The following is a 19,117-nucleotide window of genomic DNA, read 5'->3' as shown; positions in this document are numbered from 1 at the left end:
TAATAGCCATCCCAACAGTGTGAGGTGATATCTTGTTGTGGTTTTGATTGCATTTGCCTAATAATTAGTGACATTGAGCATCTTTTCATGTATCTGTTGGCCATTTGTGTCTTCCTTTGGAGGAATGTCTGTTCAAGTCTTCAGCCCATTTTTAAATTGGGTTATTAGGTTTTTAGGTTTTGTTTTGTTTTTTTGTTTGTGCGGGGGTGCTACTGAGTTGTATGAGTGCCTTACATATTTTGGACGCTAACCCCTTATCTGATATATGGCTTCCAAATATTTTCTCCCATTCTGTAGGTTGCCTCTTCATTTTGTTGATTATTTCCTTTGCTGTGCAGAAGATTTTTAGTTTGATGTAGTCTTGTTGATTTTGCTTTTGTTGTTTGTACTTTTGGTGTCAAATCCAAAAAATCATTGCCAAGACCAAATCATTGCCATTTCCCTGTTTTCTTCTAGGAGTTTTATGGCATCAGGTCTTACGTTAAACCTTTAATCCTTTTTGTGTTAATTTTTGTGAGTGGTGTAAGACAGGGGTCCAATTTCATTCTTTTGTATGTGAATAGCCAATTTTCCCAACACCATTTATTGAAAAGAATATCCTTTCCCCATTTGAGTATTCCTGAGTCCCTTGTCCAACATTAATTGAGCATATATGCATGGGTTTATTTCTGGGCTATTGATCCTATTCCATTGGTCTATGTGTCTGCTTTTATGTAAGTACTATATTGTTTTGATTACTATAGCTTTGTAGTATAGCCTGAAATCAGAACATGTGATGCCTCCCTCTTTGTTCTTTTTGAAGATTGTGTTCACTTCTGGGAGTCTTTTGTAGTTATATATAAATTTCAGGATTGATCTTTCTATTTCTGTAAAAAATGCTATTAAAAGTTTGATAGAGATTGCACTGAATCTATAGATGGCTTTGAGTGGTATGGACATTTTAACAATATTGATTGTTCTGATCTATGAACACAGGATATCTTTCCATTTATTTGTGTCTTCATTTTTTTTTCATCAATGTCTTATGGTTTTCAGTGTACAGATCTTTCATTTCCTTGTTAAATTATTCCTAAGCATTTTATTGTTTTTGATGCTATCATGAATAGGAATGTTTTATTCTCTTTCATATACTTTATTGTTAGTGTGTAGAAATGCAACTGATTTTTGTATGTTGATTTTGTATCCTGCAACTTCACTGAATTTGTTGATTAGTTCTAACAGTTTTTTGGTGGAGTCTTTAGGGTTTTCTATATATAAGATAATATCATCTGCAAACAGAGACAGTTTTATTTCCTTTCCTATTTGGATGCCTTTAAATTTTTTTTTTTTTTTTTTTTTTTGCCTAATATTTCTGGCCAGGACCTCCAGAACTATGTTAAATAGGGGTGGTGAGAGTGAGCACCCTTGTCATGTTCTTGAATTCAGAAGAAAAGCTTTTCAGCTTCTCAACACTGAGTAGGTTAGTTGTGGGCTTGTCATATATGACTTTATTAAGTTGAGGTACATTCCCTCTATAACCCAATTAATTGAGAGCTTTTATCATGAGAGGATTTTGAATTCTGTCAAATGTTTTTTCTGAATCCGTTGAAAGGATCATATGGTTTTTATGCTTCATTCTTTTAATGTGGTATATCATGTTTATTGATTTGTGTATGTTGAACCATCTTTGCATCCTAGGGATAAATCCCACTTGATCATGGTGTATGATTCTTTTAATATGCTGTTGAATTCAATTTGCTAGTATTTTGTTGAGAATTTTTGCATCTATATTCACTAGGAATATTGGTCTGTAGTTTTCTCTTCTTGTAGTGTCTTTATCTGGTTTTGGTATCCGAGTAATTCTGGCCTCATAAAATGACTTTGGGAGTATTCTTCTCTGTTCAATTTTTTGGAAGAATTTGAGAAGGATTAGCATTAATTCTTCTTTAAATATCTGGTATACTCCACCAGTGAAACCATTTGGTCCTGGGAATTTCTTTGTTGGGAGATTTTTGATTACTGTTTCAATCTCCTTAATTGTTAATGGTCTGTCCAGATTTTCTATTTCTTTATGATTTAGTCTTGGTAAGTGGTATGTTTCTAGTAATGCATTGCTTTCTTCTAGATTATCCAATATGTTGGACTTTGAATATATCATCCCATTCCCTCCTGGCCTGCAAGATTTCTGCAGAGAAATCCACTGATAGCCTTATAGTCTTCCCTTATTTGTGATGAGGGAATTCTTTTGCTGCTTTCAATATTCTCTCTTTGTTTTTGACTTTTAACACTTTGATTATATTGTGTCTTGGAGTAATGTTCTTTGAGCTGATATTGCTTGGGGTCTTTTGAGCTTCCTGTGCATGGATGTCTGTATCTCTCCCAAGATTTGGGAAAGTTTAAGTTATTATTTCTTTAAATAAGCTTTCATTGACTTGATGGCATCCCAAAGTTCATATAGGCTTTTGGCTTTCTTCACCCTTTTTCATTCTTTTTTCTTTTTGTTCCTCTAACTGGCTAATTTTAAATGATCCTTGAGTTTGATGATTCTTTCTACTGCATGATGAAGTCTGTTGTTAAAGCTCTCTATTGACTTTTTCAGTTTTTTCATTGTATTCTTCAGCTCCAGGATTTCTTTTTTTATGGTTTCTATTTCTTCATTAAACTTCTCATTTTGTTCATGTGTGTTTTCCTGACTTCATTCTGTTGTCTATCCATGTTCTCTTGCATTTCATTTAGTTTCTTTAGAATAATTATTTTGAAATCTTTGTCTTGCAAATCATAGATCTCCATTTCTTTGGGGTCAGTTACTGGAATTTTATTAGTTTCCTTTGGTGGTGTCATAGTGTCATATTTGCCTGATTCTTTGTGATCCATGTAGCCTTGCATTGGTGTCTGTGCATTTGAAGGAACAAACACATCTTTCCATCTTTGTAGACTGCTTTCATCACGTGAAGACCTTCTTCTGTCAGTTCTCTAGGCTGATGGGATTATCTCTGGAATTGCAGTCATACTGGGTTGGAGCCGGTTGTGAGGCTGTCTCTGGGTCTGCAGTGAGGTCTGCTGTTGGTGGGCTTGTTACCAGGAATTCAGCCGGGCATGGATTCTATCTCATCCCTGGGTAGGTGAAGCTGCCTCCAGTACTTTGTTTGGTAGGGTGATGCTGGAAGAAGGGTCTGCTTCAGTGTCCAAAGTTGGGTCCTCAGACAGTGGGCCTATTACCAGGTACACAGATGGGTGTGTCTCCAGCCAGGTCCCAGGGAAGGTTCCTGGCTGATCACTGGATGGGGTGGGCAGGACTGGCCCTGGTCTATGGCTGAGAGGGGCTGGAACTAAGCCTCAGGACTGTTTCAGGTTCCACAGCCAAAACTGAGGTCTGCAAACTTGGCTGTGGAGGCACAGATAGGCATGTCTCCCTGCAGGTCCCTGGGCTGGCTGTACTGTTCCTTGATTGCAACTCAAGAGGCTGAAGCTGAGTGTAGGATACTTTAAGGACCTCCTGGGTCTTAGTTGGGAGTGTCTCCTGGCAGCTCTCTCTGCCAGCAAGATTGCTGGCTGACTGTGACTAGCATGGACTGGAGCCAAGTTAAGGGCCCTTTCATAATCTACAGTCTGACCAAGTTTGGTGGGCTTACTTCCAGGGACACCTGTACTGCAACTGAAAGGGGCCGGAGCAGGTTCACAGACCACTTTAGGGTCCACAGCTAGGACTTAGGTCTGTATGCCTGTTACATGATACATTGGTGGTCTTGACTCCTTCCAGGTCCCCAGGCATATAGTGGTGGTGACAGGACCAAGGCCAAATGGAGCTGTAGGCAAATCCTCGGGGTACAGAGCTGTCTACAGGTCTGTAGTGGGACCGCTGTTGGTGAGTCAGTCACGTGGGTGTGAGACTGCCTTCTTGAAATGGCTCCCCTTCCTGAAATTTAGTCCCCTTGGACTAAATCTGGGTTTAACAATCTCCTACCTGGATCCCATAGCTCTCACAAAGGCACTTTTGTTTGTGGATGGAAATCCTGGAAACTATGTTGGCTGAAATCTCTGCGCTTTCATAAAAGCCTATGGAGAACTTAAAGAGCTACTAAAAGGCAACATGAACCCCATATTTAGGGATTGGGTGAGCTTAAGTCACATTATCTGTTTCTTGGATAAGGGAATTAAGCCATGCACAAGACAGATTATAACCAACATAAACCTATATTTGACTCAAATTTCTATACATTTTACATGGAAGTTAACTTTTTTTCAAGTCAATTTATCAGGGAAATTTCCAGATTTGCCAAATTTTGAAAGTCATTGCCTTTGGCAACACTGCTTCAAGGACTCTTTAACTGGTATTTCATAAGATGAGGTACATGTATCTTGTTGATTGAAATCACTGAATTTCTTCTTTACACTTCTAGACCACTGCCAAAAACAATTACTAAATAATAATTAATTTAATTAGCAACATATCAGACTTGCAGTAATTGGTAGAACAAGTTGAGACCCTATACAATGTGAGTTGGAGAGAACAGGTTATAGTGGATTGTACTCTCTTCTCTATTTAAGAAATCAAAACTATAAACAGAAGATCAATAGGACAATAGCATGTGTAAAGGAGTAAAGGCGCCTAGGTGGGAGCCAGTATGGAGAGTTAGTTCAAGGAACTGAACAATGCGAGAGCAACTGAAATACAGGAGCATGGGAGGGAGTGGAGTTGGATGAGGTGCCGAGGTGAGCTGGGGTCAGAGCATGAATAGTCTTGAGAGAAAGTCATGATAATTGTGGTTTCCTCCTAACGGCAGTGTGACGCCTAAAAAGAAATTTAAGTCAAGCAGTGGCATGATGAGAACTGCATTTTTAAAAGGTCACTCTGGCTGCTGTGTAGAGAATGGATTAGAGTGAAGTGAGAAGACTCAGAGAAAGGATTCTAGAGGTCTAAGAGAAAGATGATGACTCTCACTAGAGGAGTGGTATGAAAATGGAGAGAAGACAATGGGCTCCTGAGAAATAAAAGGGCACATTACCCTCCTTCCAGACCACATCCCAGACACACACCCACCATGGTCCATCTAAATACAGCCACTGGCTGGTGTGTGATACCCATGAAAGTCTGGGATCATTGCTAATGATTATTAGCTCTAAGCAGGATTTGCCGGTGCAGGTTCACACCCTGTGTTCCATGCAGTGCTCAGCTGATTTTGAAAGAGGCAGAACAGCTTGTGATAAGCCACTATGTGTGCACTTTGCCTCCTAAAGCTGGCACGTGGTAGGCAGTGGGAGGAATGTTGACTGCCAGCAGGACACAGGTGCAAGGGGAAAGGCTCACCCACTCCCTGTGGGCCATTGGTTTAAAAGTTTAAACACCTGCCAAATCTGTGGCCTTAACCAGCCTAGCTGAGCAGCCCTTTCTCCCACCTCATGGAAGGACTGCTACAATCAATAAATAAACAGATTCAATCAGTCAAAACTTGCTTATAAACAATCCCATGAAATGCATTAATGTCCTTAGAAGGAATGCATTAACGTTTTTTTTTTTTTAGCATCTTTATTGGAGTACAATTGCTTTACAATGGTGTGTTAGTTTCTGCTTTATAACAAAGTGAATCAGCTATACATATACATATATTCCCATATCTCCTCCCTCTTGTGTCTCCCTCCCTCCCCCCATATCCCACCCCTCTAGGTGGTCACAAAGCACCCAGCTGATCTCCCTGTGCTATTCGGCTGCTTCCCACTAGCTATCTATTTTACATTTGGTAGTGTATATATTTCCATGCCACTCTCTTACTTCTTCCCAGCTTACCCTTCCCACTCCCTGTGTCCTCAAGTCCATTCTCTACATCTGCATCTTTATTCCTGTCCTGCCCCTAGGTTCTTCAGAACCTGTGGTTTGTTTTTTTTTTTAGATTCCATATATATGTGTTAGCATACGGCATTTGTTTTTCTCTTTCTGACTTACTTCACTCTGTATGACAGACTCTAAGTCCATCCACCTCACTACAAATAACTCAATTTTGTTTCTTTTTATGGCTGAGTAATATTCCATTGTATATATGTGCCACATCTTCTTTACCCATTCATCTGTTGGTGGACACTTAGGTTGTTTCCATGTCCTGGCTACTGTAAATAGTGCTGCAATGAACATTGTGGTACATCACTCTTTTTGAATTATGATTTTCTCAGGGTATTTGCCCAGGAGTGGGATTGCTGGGTCGTATGATAGTTCTATTTTTAGTTTTTTAAAGAACTTCCATACTATTCTGCATAGTGGCTGTATCAATTTACATTCCCACCAACAGTGCAAGAGGGTTCCCTTTTCTCCACACCCTCTCCAGCATTTATTGATTGTAGATATTTTGATGATGGCCATTCTGACTGGTGTGAGGTGATACCTCCTTGTAGTTTTGATTTGCATTTCTCTAATGATTAGTGACGTTAAGCATCCTTTCATGTGTTTGTTGGCAATCTGTATATCTTCTTTGGACAAATGTCTATTTAGGTCTTTGCCGATTTTTGGATTGGGTTGTTTGTTTTTTTTGCTATTGAGCTGCATGAGCTGCTTGTAAATTTTGGAGATTAATCCTTTGTCAGTTGCTTCATTTGCAAATATTTTCTCCCATTCTGAGGGTTGCCTTTTCATCTTGTTTATGTTTTCCTTTCTTCTAAGACCAGGAACAAGACAAGGTTGTCCACTCTCACCACTATTATTCAACATAGTTTTGGAAGTTTTAGCCACAGCAATCAGAGAAGAAAAAGAAATAAAAGGAATACAAATCGGAAAAGAAGAAGTAAAGCTGTCACTGTTTGCAGATGACATAATACTATATATAGAGAATCATAAAGATGCTAGCAGAAAACTACTAGGGCTAATCACTGAATTTGGTAAAGTTGCAGGATACAAAATTAATGCACAGAAATCTCTTGCATTCCTATACACTAATGAAAAATCTGAAAGAGAAATTAAGGAAACACTTCCATTTACCACGGCAACAAAGAGAATAAAATACCTAGTAATAAACCTATCTAAGGAGACAAAAGACCTGTATGCAGAAAACTATAAGACACTGATGAAAGAAATTAAAAATGATACAAACAGATGGAGAGATATACCATGTCCTTGGATTGCATTAACCTTTTTAAATGCAGTACCAATAGCTCAACAGAAAGCCCAGTGCAATTATCCTCTGAAAAAATGATAATAAGGAGGAATGGCAAGGATTATCTCACATTAAAGGGACATCAGAGTCTTTATTGTAACAAATGTTCTGTGCATTATGCTTAATACTTAGTATCATTTATTTAATGGCCTAGATTGGGTTGGGAAACTACAACCTGCAAGCTAAGTCCAGTCCACCACCTGTTTTTTGAGTAAAGTTTGATTGGAACACAGCCACATCCATTTATTTATGTGTTTTTTTTTTCTGGTTGTTTTCAAGCTACAACATCAGAGATAAGTAGATGCAACAGACTGTATGGCCAACAAAACCTAAAAACAGTTACCATCTGGCCCTTTAGAGAGAAGTATGCTGACCCTGGTCTATCTCTAAGCAGAACTTATTTAAGAGAGTAGTAGCCTTCTTTTAGTCAACTTTTATACCAAGTTCTTGAAGTTCACACATATGGTTACCACTCATATGGAAAACTTTTCATCCAAATTCCATTTGGCACTAGTAAGAGAAGGAAATGGAATCGCTGATTCTTCTTGAAGTCCAAAAATGTTGTTCTTACAGTAAGTATTTTTGTGTGTTTGAATAGCACAGGCTTTCATTTTAAAAGATAGCTTATGAAATTAAGCCCGTTTTGAAATAGTAAGTTGAGGAGAAAATTGCTCTTTAAAAGCTCAGAAAAGGCTTCTTTAAACCAACACTTGATAAAACAAAGCTCTCAAATTTTCAGGCTTCATTCAACTGTCCCTGGTTCCCCTAAATTCACAGCCCTCTAACAGAAAATATGTTAAATAGTAAGAAACCCATAGTGAGCTGTGCTGTTTTAAATGACTTTGTAACATCTGCTTAACACGAAAAATTCAGTTGCAACTATTCTATTTATTGCCGTAGGCAAACTGTAATTCCATTCCTACTCAACTGTCCTGTGTAAAAACAACCATATAGATTCCGTACTCAGAAACTGACACCCAACGGCTTGATTTATATTCTAGCTCTTTAACCCAGTGAACATCCTGAGCCAAGTTAAATTAAATGTCTTCAGTGCTGGTGCACAGTAAGTTGGTGTGATGTTGATTTGTTTTCTGACATTATCTACCTGAGTAGTTTGAGGTGAGAGTTTGGAACCAGTAGAATTGAAGGCCGGAAGGACCCTTTGTGACAATAGCCACACAGCTAGTATTTAGCAGACTTCATGAGAGAATCCAGGAGTCCTACTTTTGACTAAAACACTGGCAAACATCTAAAAGCTTGACAAGACCAAGATGGGGCACAACAGGCACAACTCTCACCGATGGTGGGAGTGTGCACTGGCACATCACTCTGAACAACAATTTGGCATTATCGTGCAAACTAAATATGTGCATATCCTAACATCCAGCAAGTTTACTTCTGGGTATACTATCTAAAGAAACTCTTGTACTTGAACACTGAGTCATAATCCAAAATGTTCAATGCAACACTATTTGTAACCAAAAAAAAAAAAAAAAAAAAAAAAAAACAGGAAATATCTCAGATGTTCATCAATAGGAACAAATGGATAAATAAATTGTGATACATTAATGCAATGGTATACTATGTAGCAGAAGAACTGAATGAATTAAAACTACAGTCTGGAAGAATCTCAAAAACAAAATGTTGAATGAAAAAAGCAAATCTCAGAGAAATATACATAGTGTGAGCGTTAATTTAACTTAGCTAGGTCACAGTACCCAGTGTTTGGTCAAACACCAGTCTAGACATTGCCATGAATTAATACTTAGATGGAATTAATATTTAAGTTGGTAGACTTTGAGTAAAGCCCATAATGTGGGTGGGCCTCATTCAGTCAGTTGGAGGCCTTATAAGAAAAGCCTGAGGTTCCCCAGGGAAGAAGGAATTCTGCCTCCAAACTGACTTTGGACTTGAGCTGCAACACCAACTCTTCCTTGGGTGTCCAGCCCAGATTTCAGACTTGGCAGGTTCAACAATCACATGAGCCAATTCCTTAAAATAAAATAACTTGAATGTATATTAGTAGTAGAATGTAGTAGTAGTTGATGGTGCATATACATATTATGTAATATTCTGAAGGTATTAATAAGAATGAGTAAAATTATACTATATCTACTTGTTGGACTAGATGGCCATGATACATTTTTAGTGATAAGATCAAATTTCAGAGTAATCTGTTGAGGTAGATACCATGTTTGTTTTTAAGCACACACACACACACACACACACACACAAACACACACACACAGAAAATACACCTCTTTGCATATGATTGAATAAACACAGAAATATCTAGAAATAAAGATGCAAGCAGTTAACATTAGTTAGCTCAATGTGGAACAAAGAGAGTTGAGAATATTAACTTTTCATTTATATATTTTTATTGTTTAACCTTAAAAATAATCAAGTATTATTCTCATAAAATAAAACAAATTCAGTTAACAAAATGAACTCAAAGACCCCATTGGGCATCTAAGGTCCTTTAACTGCATAGTCGATCACTAATTATATACATAATCTTTGATTATAATCTTTCTTTTTAATAATTAATCCTAAATCTAAAGATCAACTTTCAAGTGGGTCTACCAATCTTTGCTTCCCATCTGAGCCTGAAGGTAAATCTTTTGCTTTCAATTTCTCCAAAGCCTCTTTTTCTCCTATATCTCTATTTCTCAACTTGCACAAGAAAGAGCCAACAGGAAAAAGAAAAATGTGTTTATATTTTTGCCTGTCATTCTCTGACTACCTATTTTTATCTTTGTTTCTCTTGATAGTCCCCCAGGAAAATATGTAGATGATTTTAAAAAATAAAACAAAATATAATAAGGTTTCAATGCCAGAATGTATTTAAAATTTTTTGCTTGCTTTTATATATTTTTAATGGAGTATAATAAACTTTCATCTCTTTTACTGATGCCTAATAGTTTGAGCTGGGTGTCACTTTATTTTGATAAAGTAACTATAATTACCCTCAAAGGAATTATATCCCTTCCAATATACAAGATTAGTATCAATCTTATTAAAAACAAGATTACATGATTACACACACAAGAATAATACTACTGGCTAATCCTCTCTATGACAACTGCTTTGAATTACTTTCAAAGAGCAGACGTAAATAGTAAACCCATTCTTGTTGATTCATTAACACTTTCTCGCTAATTTTCCCTCTGAATTTGAAATTAGCATTAGGCAAAATAAGATCCACATCTAGCCATTTCTTTTTTTTTTTTTAAGAAATTTACACTACAGTTATAATTTCTAATGTCATTTTTTAAAATTAATTAATTTTATTTATTTATTTTTGCTGTGTTGGGTCCTCGTTTCTGTGCGAGGGCCCCCTCCAGTCGTGGCAAGTGGGGGCCACTCTTCATCGCGGTGCGTGGGCCCCTCACTATCGCGGCCTCCCGCGCTGCGGAGCACAGGCTCCAGACGCGCAGGCTCAGCAGTTGTGGCTCATGGGCCTAGTTGCTCCACGGCACGTGGGATCCTCCCAGACCAGGGCTCGAACTCGCGTCCCCTGCACTAGCATAGCCATTTCTGATAAGCACATACTTTGATGTTTCTTTGGTTTTGAATTCTATGACTTAGACAAATAACTCAGGTATGAGGATGTTTCCTCTAATTTTATACACAGGTTGTATTCGAAGAATACCCCATTGTCAAGATATCTGTGATTGTTGGCAAATGTTCCTCTTTTTTAGTCACCTTGCCTACACCACATGCAGATCTCATTCGTGACTCCATCTCTGTGTGCTACTCCCAGAACTAGTTGTGGTTACTTACTTAGAGCTACAGCGATTTCATGTATAATCTATGTGCCCCCTTGAGATCTGGAAATTAGCCGCAGTAAGCATGTTAAAGAGGCCAAACTACACATTGCTATAGGCTGAGTCCAGAACAGAGGCTCTTCTCATAGGACTCCCACAATATATTCAACTCACCAAGCCATTTTGGGCCCATAACACTAACAAGTGAATTCCAGGTCAATCTCACATTCCCCTCTGCAATTACTTTTTCAAACTTCTTTACACTTCTCAAACTGCAAATCTGCTCATCTTTCTACTTCCTCCTCCAAAGTCACCTCATTTCCAATTTACTGAGAATAGAAGCCATGAGACAGGAACTCCCTGTGCTCTCCATCCACAAACCTACATGTGCACATTTCTCCTTCTCCCTTTGATTAATAAAAGGCCAATTTTCTTTTAGCTAAACTCTAAATCCTCTTTCCCCAGAAATTTTGCACTATTAATTGTCCCTTCAAAACATTTTCCTTCCATTTTTCTCTATGAATCAGTCTCACGAAAAAGTAATATTTCTCAAGTATCTCCCACTTCAAAAAAAACAAAAAACAAAACCACACATTTAATCATGTCCCCATTTCCCACCTTTCCAACAGCAAGACATTTGTCATAATCAACAGAAAAGTACTGAAAACATAAATACATAATTCAGGAACTCATCACAAAATGAACACCCATGAACTCACTACCCGGTTGAAGAACTAAACACTGCCAGCTCCCACGAGACCCTCTCCCAGTTCATGCCCTTTCCCAATCATTACTCCCTTCCCTCTGCCCAAAGGTGACTACTATCATGGCTTAGAATACTGTAGTTCAGAGTTTTTATAAGTTGATCATATGAATACCCTTATTATTATTATTTCTCAACACTGTATTTTAAAAATGCATCCATATTGGTACAGTGATTCATTTATTTTTATTGTTTATAATTTTTCGTGGTATGAATAAGTTCAGTGATTTTTAACAAAATAAATAGTCATGTATCCACCACCACACACAAGATATAGAACATTTCCAACACCCCAAAAAGCTTTCTCCTGTCCCTTTACAGCCAATTCCCTTCCCCACCCACAGACCTGGGCAACCATTAATCTGCTGTCATTATAATTTTGCCTTTTCTAGAATTTTACATAAATAAAATCATAGAGTATGTAGTCTTTTATGTCTGTCTTATTTCACCTAGCATAATGCTCTTGAAATTCATCCATGCTGTAATGTGTGTTGGTAGTTTGCTCCTTTTTATCACCAAGTTGTATTTCATTGTAGGAATATATTTGTAATCTGTTTATACATTGAGCAGTTCTTGGACATTGTTCGCTGTAATTTTAATTTGCATTTTCCTTATTACTGACAGGGTTGTTTACCAGCCATTTATCTATCTTCTAAGTGCTTGTCCAACATTCCTGCCCATTATTCTATAGGTAGACTTTCTTATTCATTTGAAGGGATATAAGATCTTTGTTATTATTTTGATTGCCTTGCTTTTTCATTTCTTAATGGTATCTTTTGATGAATGGAAATGATCATTTTTATTGTAGTCAAAAATATTGATTATTTCCCTTTTGGTTGAAATATTTTGTATCCTGTTTAAAAAAATCTTTCTGAATCCCAAGAACATTAAAATGTGTTCATTTATTATCCTATACAAGCTGCATTTGTTTGTGTTTCATATTTAGATCTAGAGTGAACCTGAAATTAATTTTTGTGTACAGTGTGAGATAGGAGTTAACTTTCTTTTTCCTTTCTATTTGTGTATTTGTTTGGAAAAAATATGCAGTTAAACTAATACCACTTTTTGAAAAGTCTATCCTTTCCCATCAACCTATGTATTCTTGGTATGGTAAGGATTATTAATTTTTAACCATAAATGGATGCTAAATTTTATCAAATGCTATTTTTGGGTATCTATTGAAATGAATATTCTATTTTTCTCCTCTATTGTGTTAATTTGGTGGATAACACTGATTGACTCTTGAATATTAAATCACCCTTGCATTACTGGAATAAGTCTAAATTGGTTGTGATATATTACACGTTTTGTATGTTGCAGGATTTGGTTCATGAGTCTGACTGCCTTATTATTGTTCTTTTCTTTAACGTCCTTGTTAGGTTTTGGAATCAGGGTTATGTTACTTCACAATGTAAGTTGGGAAGTCATTCCTTTTCTATGGAAAAGTTTGTGTAAGATTGATATTATTTGTTTCTTAAATATTTGGCAGAACTCACGAGTGACACCATCTAACCCTAGAATTTCCTTTAGGGGAATAATTTTAATTATAAAATCAATAGATTTAATGGTTAACAACACAATTCAATTGGTTATTTCTTCCCGATTGAATTTTGGTTAAGTTTTTCTTTCCTAGAAATTTCTACATTTCATCTGATGTTTGCTCATAATAGTCTCTCATGGTGGCTTTAATGTTTGTAGGATTTGTAGTGATGTCCCCTCTTTTGTATATCTGCTATTGTTCATTTTGTCTTCTCTCATTTGTCTTCATCAATCTCATGAGGCATTTACAATTTTATAACCTTTTAAAAGAATAAATTTGTCAGTTCTCTCAACTGTAGGCTTGTTTTCTATTTTGTTAATTTCTTCTTTTATCTATTTTCCCCTTCATTTTGCTTTCTTTGGATTAAATTTGCTGTTCTATTTCTATAGTCTTGCTCCAAACATTTGAGAGTGCTACATATTTAAAACTTGCGAGTCACAAATAGCTGTTGATTGAAATATACTACCTAGAAAAAGTATATTTTTAAAATAATAATATTTTAGAATATTTGTAAATCCATGGTTTTTATATGACTGAAATTTAGTAAAATAAAATGATACCTAAGTTTAATTATCATTGCACATTTCTGGGCATTCTGTTTTGGAATGAGAGTGTTTGAATAGATAAAAAATAAAATCATGCCTAAATCATAATTACCATATATTTTCCAGAAAAATTATTTTTTACTTCTTTTCAGCACAATCATTAATTATATTGATATAATTAAGAATTTTATGTAATTTTCTAATGACAAATTTAAACTTTTTATTGAAATATTATAGTTCTTAGATGGTTTTAAATTAATTTCAATTTGGAGAAATTTTACTCTACTGAGTCTAAGGCAACTGGATTGTCAATTGTCAAATTTAACCAAGAATTTTATATATATATATATATACATATATATATAATCTTCAAGTATTGCAATGGGGTTATATTTGATAGATTATTATTACTGCAAAAAAATTACAAAATATTGAATGTCCTAATGTAAATTATTATCACACAATTTACAGAGAGCAAATTCAAGCTTCCTCAGTTTTCTGTCCTATCCAGGCCTTCACCAGATTGGATGATGCTCACCCACACTGGGGAAGGCCACCTGTTTTACTCAATCCACCAATTTAAATGCTAATCTCTTTCAGAAACACCCTCATAGACACACCCAGAAATAATGTTTAACTAGATATCTGGGCATCCCACAGCCCAGTCAAGTTGACACACAAAATTAACTATCATACCCTTATTGCACACATTCTTGTGGAACTGTCGCTCAAACACCCTGCCTTCACCATTCAAGAAATGGAAGCATTCTCTAAGCCAATTAGGCTTCCTGCTTTGAATCTTTCAATCTTGATCAGTAGGATGCAAATTGTATACAGGGAGCGGTGGAGAGTGGGGCTGATTCACCCAAGTAACGATATTTGGAAATGACTTTACAGTGATCAGTTCATGTTATTTACATGAATATTTACAGTGATTTACTTCATGTTCTCCTAATAATGGTTTGTGTTGCTTGAAATAAAAAACAAACCACCAAACAGTAACAACGGTACTTAGTTACAAATTAAGGATACTATTCAATTTGTAATTTTCCTTTAAACTGTCAGACTACATCAAAGAAGAAGAATCAGTTTAATGATGACGTAAGTTTAAAACTCCTCTACCACATCTTAATCTCCTTTTCCAGCAAGAATGAAAAGGCGAGGCCTCAAGCTTAGGATTTAGGGCAAACAATAGTATAGACTGCTAAAATTTAACGAAATTGTTATTATATTTTCTTCTATATTTCTGTCTATATTAGGTGTTAATGGTTTTCCGTTTATGATATGTCACATAAAATTGCTTTAAAGAAACATAATTCAAATAAAAATATCAAATAAAAGATTGAGCAGTTTGAAAGGTGATATGGAAAAAATCAAGAACATGTTTTGAGAATGACTGAAGTTTGGGAAACAGCCCAGTTGAAGGAATCTGGGCAGTGGCCAGTTCAGTGGTTAGTCTAACCCACTCTTGATCATACTCCCATGACCAACTGTCCCTTTTTCCCAAATTTCCCTTCAAAAAAATCTCAACTTCTTTCATTAATGCTTGTTGCCTTACTTTCATAAGTTTCCTTCCTGATTATCATCTTTGGAGTTCTCAGATTGACTTTGTCTAAGTTCTACATACATCAAAGGCTGACTCTGTACACAACAGAGCAGATTCTGCTATGGAATGGTTAAAACAGCAGGCCCTCCAACAGTCATCCAAAAAAGCAAACGCTTCTAAGGCAGTTTATTTTTAATGTATAAATTAGTCAGAGAAAAAATGATTTTAAGTGTTTTTTGTGTGCACAAGGCCACTCTGCAATGCCAGATGAATCCCATTGTCCAGAAATAGCTTAGTTGCATCCCAGTCACTGTGAAACCCTCAAGCTCACTTTAAGACAGGCACTAGGCTTTGAATGCATAGAAACTTTTGAAATGCAAGTGACTGCAAGGTCTATCTTTCCTAGTTACAAAAAGCTCTTCTGAAAACGGCTGTTCTTTATACCCCTTGCATACAATTTCTCCACATTCCTTCCACTCCCTCCCCACTATTTTGCTATGTTTTTGTTGGCTCTTAACCTCCTTATAGTTCTTCTGTTTTTCATTTGTGGTGATGAAATCAATAATTAGACTAGGATGTGAATCCAACTAAAGTTGTCTTCTTTTTAAAATTGAGAATAAAACCAACACTTTGTTTTCATTTCTATTCTTCAGCAGTCTTTAATTGAATTTCTCAGGGAAATTTTATCAGAGTATTCAATACTGATAACATTGCCAATCTTACTTTCAAAGTTGGGGTTTTTCATATGGGCTGTGCTTGGCACTGCACTCTGCCTGATTTGGATTTTATTTGATCACTTTGGCTTCAACTGACATTGGGAGGCAAAGAAAACCAGCAATCAGCCTGCCATGAATTTGCCATGGGACCACATGCTGCTGCAGAAACAAACATATAAATGTGCTGAGGAAAGACAAATTCACAGCAGGCAGATTACAGCATGGTCCCCATGCACTATAAGCTTCAGGAAAAGCGAAGCCTGAAGCACGAGCATAGAATGAGGAAGGTGCCAGAGAGGCGTAAGTACATTCTTCCTGAGATAATCCTTTTAAAAGAGAGCAGCCACTGCACTTCTGTCACTAAAGGAAGGAAGGCAGTGTGACAAGGTAAACACAGTACTGGGCTAGAAGTTATGAAGACTAGGTGTGAGACCAAGCTCTGCCACTGAATACTTCCGTGGTTTGGCGTAAGGCAGGCAACACCCCTGAGCTTTAGTTTCCTTTTCTGCAAATGGGATTAAGAACGATGGCCATAAATAACCCTTAGCACATTGTGAAGACCAAATATAAAAATGCTTATGAAAACTGCCTTATGAAATATAAAACTTTACAAGACTATATAAAATGGTCTAATCATTATCTTAAAGTTATTAATAATAATAATAATAACAGTAAACACCTTGCTCCTGAGTTGGGCAAGCAGCAACTAGTATTCAAGCAGTATATGTATAAAGATAAATTTAAATGGCATCTAAATCTCACAGGAAATTTTTATGCTTTCATTTTCAAATAGGGTCTCTTCATGATGGATCATTCATTATTAGAGAGTTTCTCAGTGGAAAGAAAAAGATTATCCATGGGACAGATTGCAATGGAATAAGCTGATTTTAACATGCAAAATGGCTGTTTTTATGTATGTTTATAAAAACTCTTTAGTTCCTTCTCTAGATGTTCTCTGAATATTCCTCTTCCCAGAAATCCATTTACTTTCTGCATTTTAATAACGCTGCTGTTTTCTGAACAGTTGCATAATACTGAGAGTGTTAAGTACAAAATCAATAGAAGTATTTATGAAATCCAGACATGGCTACTAATAAAATGGGAGAATAAACAAGCAAGCTTAAAACAATAGGATATATACTATTCGCCAAAGGTCCTTGAACACTTAGTTCATAGGGCAGGTAGAAACAGAACCAGACAATAAAAGAAAAACAAAACAAAACAAAATCATGTGTATAGAATAAACTTGGTTAGAGTGTTAGGAAACAGTCATGAGATGAACTACAACAACGCACTACCAATTTTTTAAGTTACTTAAAAATTAAGTTAATGTTTAACTACTACAACATGTGTGTGTGTGTGTGTGAAATGGTTCTATTCCATCATTAGTGAGGCATGAATTTTTGTTTTGTTTTTTATGTCAGTCATAGTAATATTATGGTCTGGCTAATTGTAAAACACTAGGCAAATAAAAGAACAGATCTCCAAAACCGCATGACTGTTCACAAGCAGTATTTGCTTCAACTGACTTTGTTTGATAATTTATACCACGTTTCTTTAGTTATCAATTCCATCCTGTTACAGTCAAACTTTCTGTATCTCAGTGTTTTTAAAATACCCCTTGTAAACAGAATTTGGCTTAAAAAAACAAAATTCTAGTCAGGTAATTTTTGTCTTATAATTGGAGCATTTAACCCATTTACATTTAATATAATTACTGATAAATTTGTGCAGGTTTTTTTTAAAGTTTACACTTTGAAATAATTATAGATTCATAGGAAGTTGCAAAGATAGTACAGAAAGGATTCTTGTACACTTCATTCACTTTACATCTTATATAATTATAGTATAATATCCAAACCAGGAATTTGACGTTGGTACAATGTGTGTACATAGAATGCAGTTTTATCACCTGTATAAGTTTGTGTAACCACAGTCGCAAACAAAACAGAACTATTCCATCACCACAAAGGTTTCCCTTCTGCTACTCCTTTATAGTCACAGCCACCCAAGCTCACCAGCCCTAAATGATGGTAAACACTAATCTACTTTCCATCTTTATAAATTTTTCATTTTGAGAATGTTATATAAGTGGAATCATACAGTGTGTAACCCTTCCGCGATCTTTTTTCAACAAGCATAATGCCCCTGATTCATGCAAATTATTACATGTATCAAACAGTTTCTTCTTTTTTTAAAAATTAATTTATTAAAAAAAATTTTTTTTTAAATTTTTGGCTGCATTGGGTCTTCGTTGCTGCATGCAGGCTTTCTCTAGTTGCAGCGAGCAGGGGCTACACGTCATTGCGGTGCTCGGGCTTCTCACTGTGGTGGCTTCTCTTGTTGCAGAGCACAGGCTCTAGGCACATGGGCTCAGCAGTTATGGCTCGCGGGCTCTAGAGCGCAGGCTCAATAGTTGTGGCCCACGGGCTTAGTTGCTCCGCGGCATGTGCAATCTTCCCAGACCAGGGATCGAACCGGTGTCCCCTGCATTGGCAGGCAGATTCTTAACCACTGTGCCACCAGGGAAGTCCCTCTTCTTTTTTTTCGCTTAGTAGGACTCCATGGTATGGATGTACCAAGTTTGTTTAACCATTCACCTATTGAGGGATATTTTGGTTTTATCCAGTTTTTGACTATTACCAACAAAACTGCTATGAACAATCATGTGTAGATTTTTGTGTGAAAATATGTTTTCATTTCTCTGGGAGAAATGCCCAGCAATGCAATTGACAACATGTATGGTAAAGTGTGTTTAATTGTTTAAAAAACTGACAAACAGATTTTCAAAGTGGCTGTACCATATTACTTTCCCATGAATGAGATCCATTTCTCTAAATACTTGCCAGCATTTGATACTGTCACTATTTTTTATTTTTGCAATTCTAATACGTATGTAGTGATGTCTCATCTTGGTCTTTATTTTCATTTCCCTAATGCCCAGTCATGTTGAACATCTTTTCATGTGCTTATTTCCCATTCATGTATCCTCTTTGGTGAAAGGCCTCTTCATATCTTTTGCCCGTTTTCTAATTGGTTGTTTTACTGTTGAGTTTTGAGAGTTCTTCTATATTCTAGATATGAGTTCTTTGTAAGACATATGGTTTGCAAATATTTCG

At 36.3% G+C, this 19,117-nt stretch overlaps 1 long non-coding RNA gene across 1 annotated transcript in view; it reads right to left on the bottom strand.

Annotated features, from left to right (window-relative positions):
• Positions 1-19,117, bottom strand: part of LOC103006690 (uncharacterized) — a 334,380-nt gene that overhangs the window by 64,889 nt on the left and 250,374 nt on the right. The window lies entirely within an intron of this gene.

The sequence above is a fragment of the Balaenoptera acutorostrata genome, chromosome 8 (assembly GCF_949987535.1).
Source record: "Balaenoptera acutorostrata chromosome 8, mBalAcu1.1, whole genome shotgun sequence".
In the NCBI taxonomy this organism is placed as follows: domain Eukaryota; kingdom Metazoa; phylum Chordata; class Mammalia; order Artiodactyla; family Balaenopteridae; genus Balaenoptera; species Balaenoptera acutorostrata.
The sequence above is the reverse complement of the archived record's forward strand: the minus strand, read 5'-3'. Positions and strand labels throughout refer to the sequence as shown.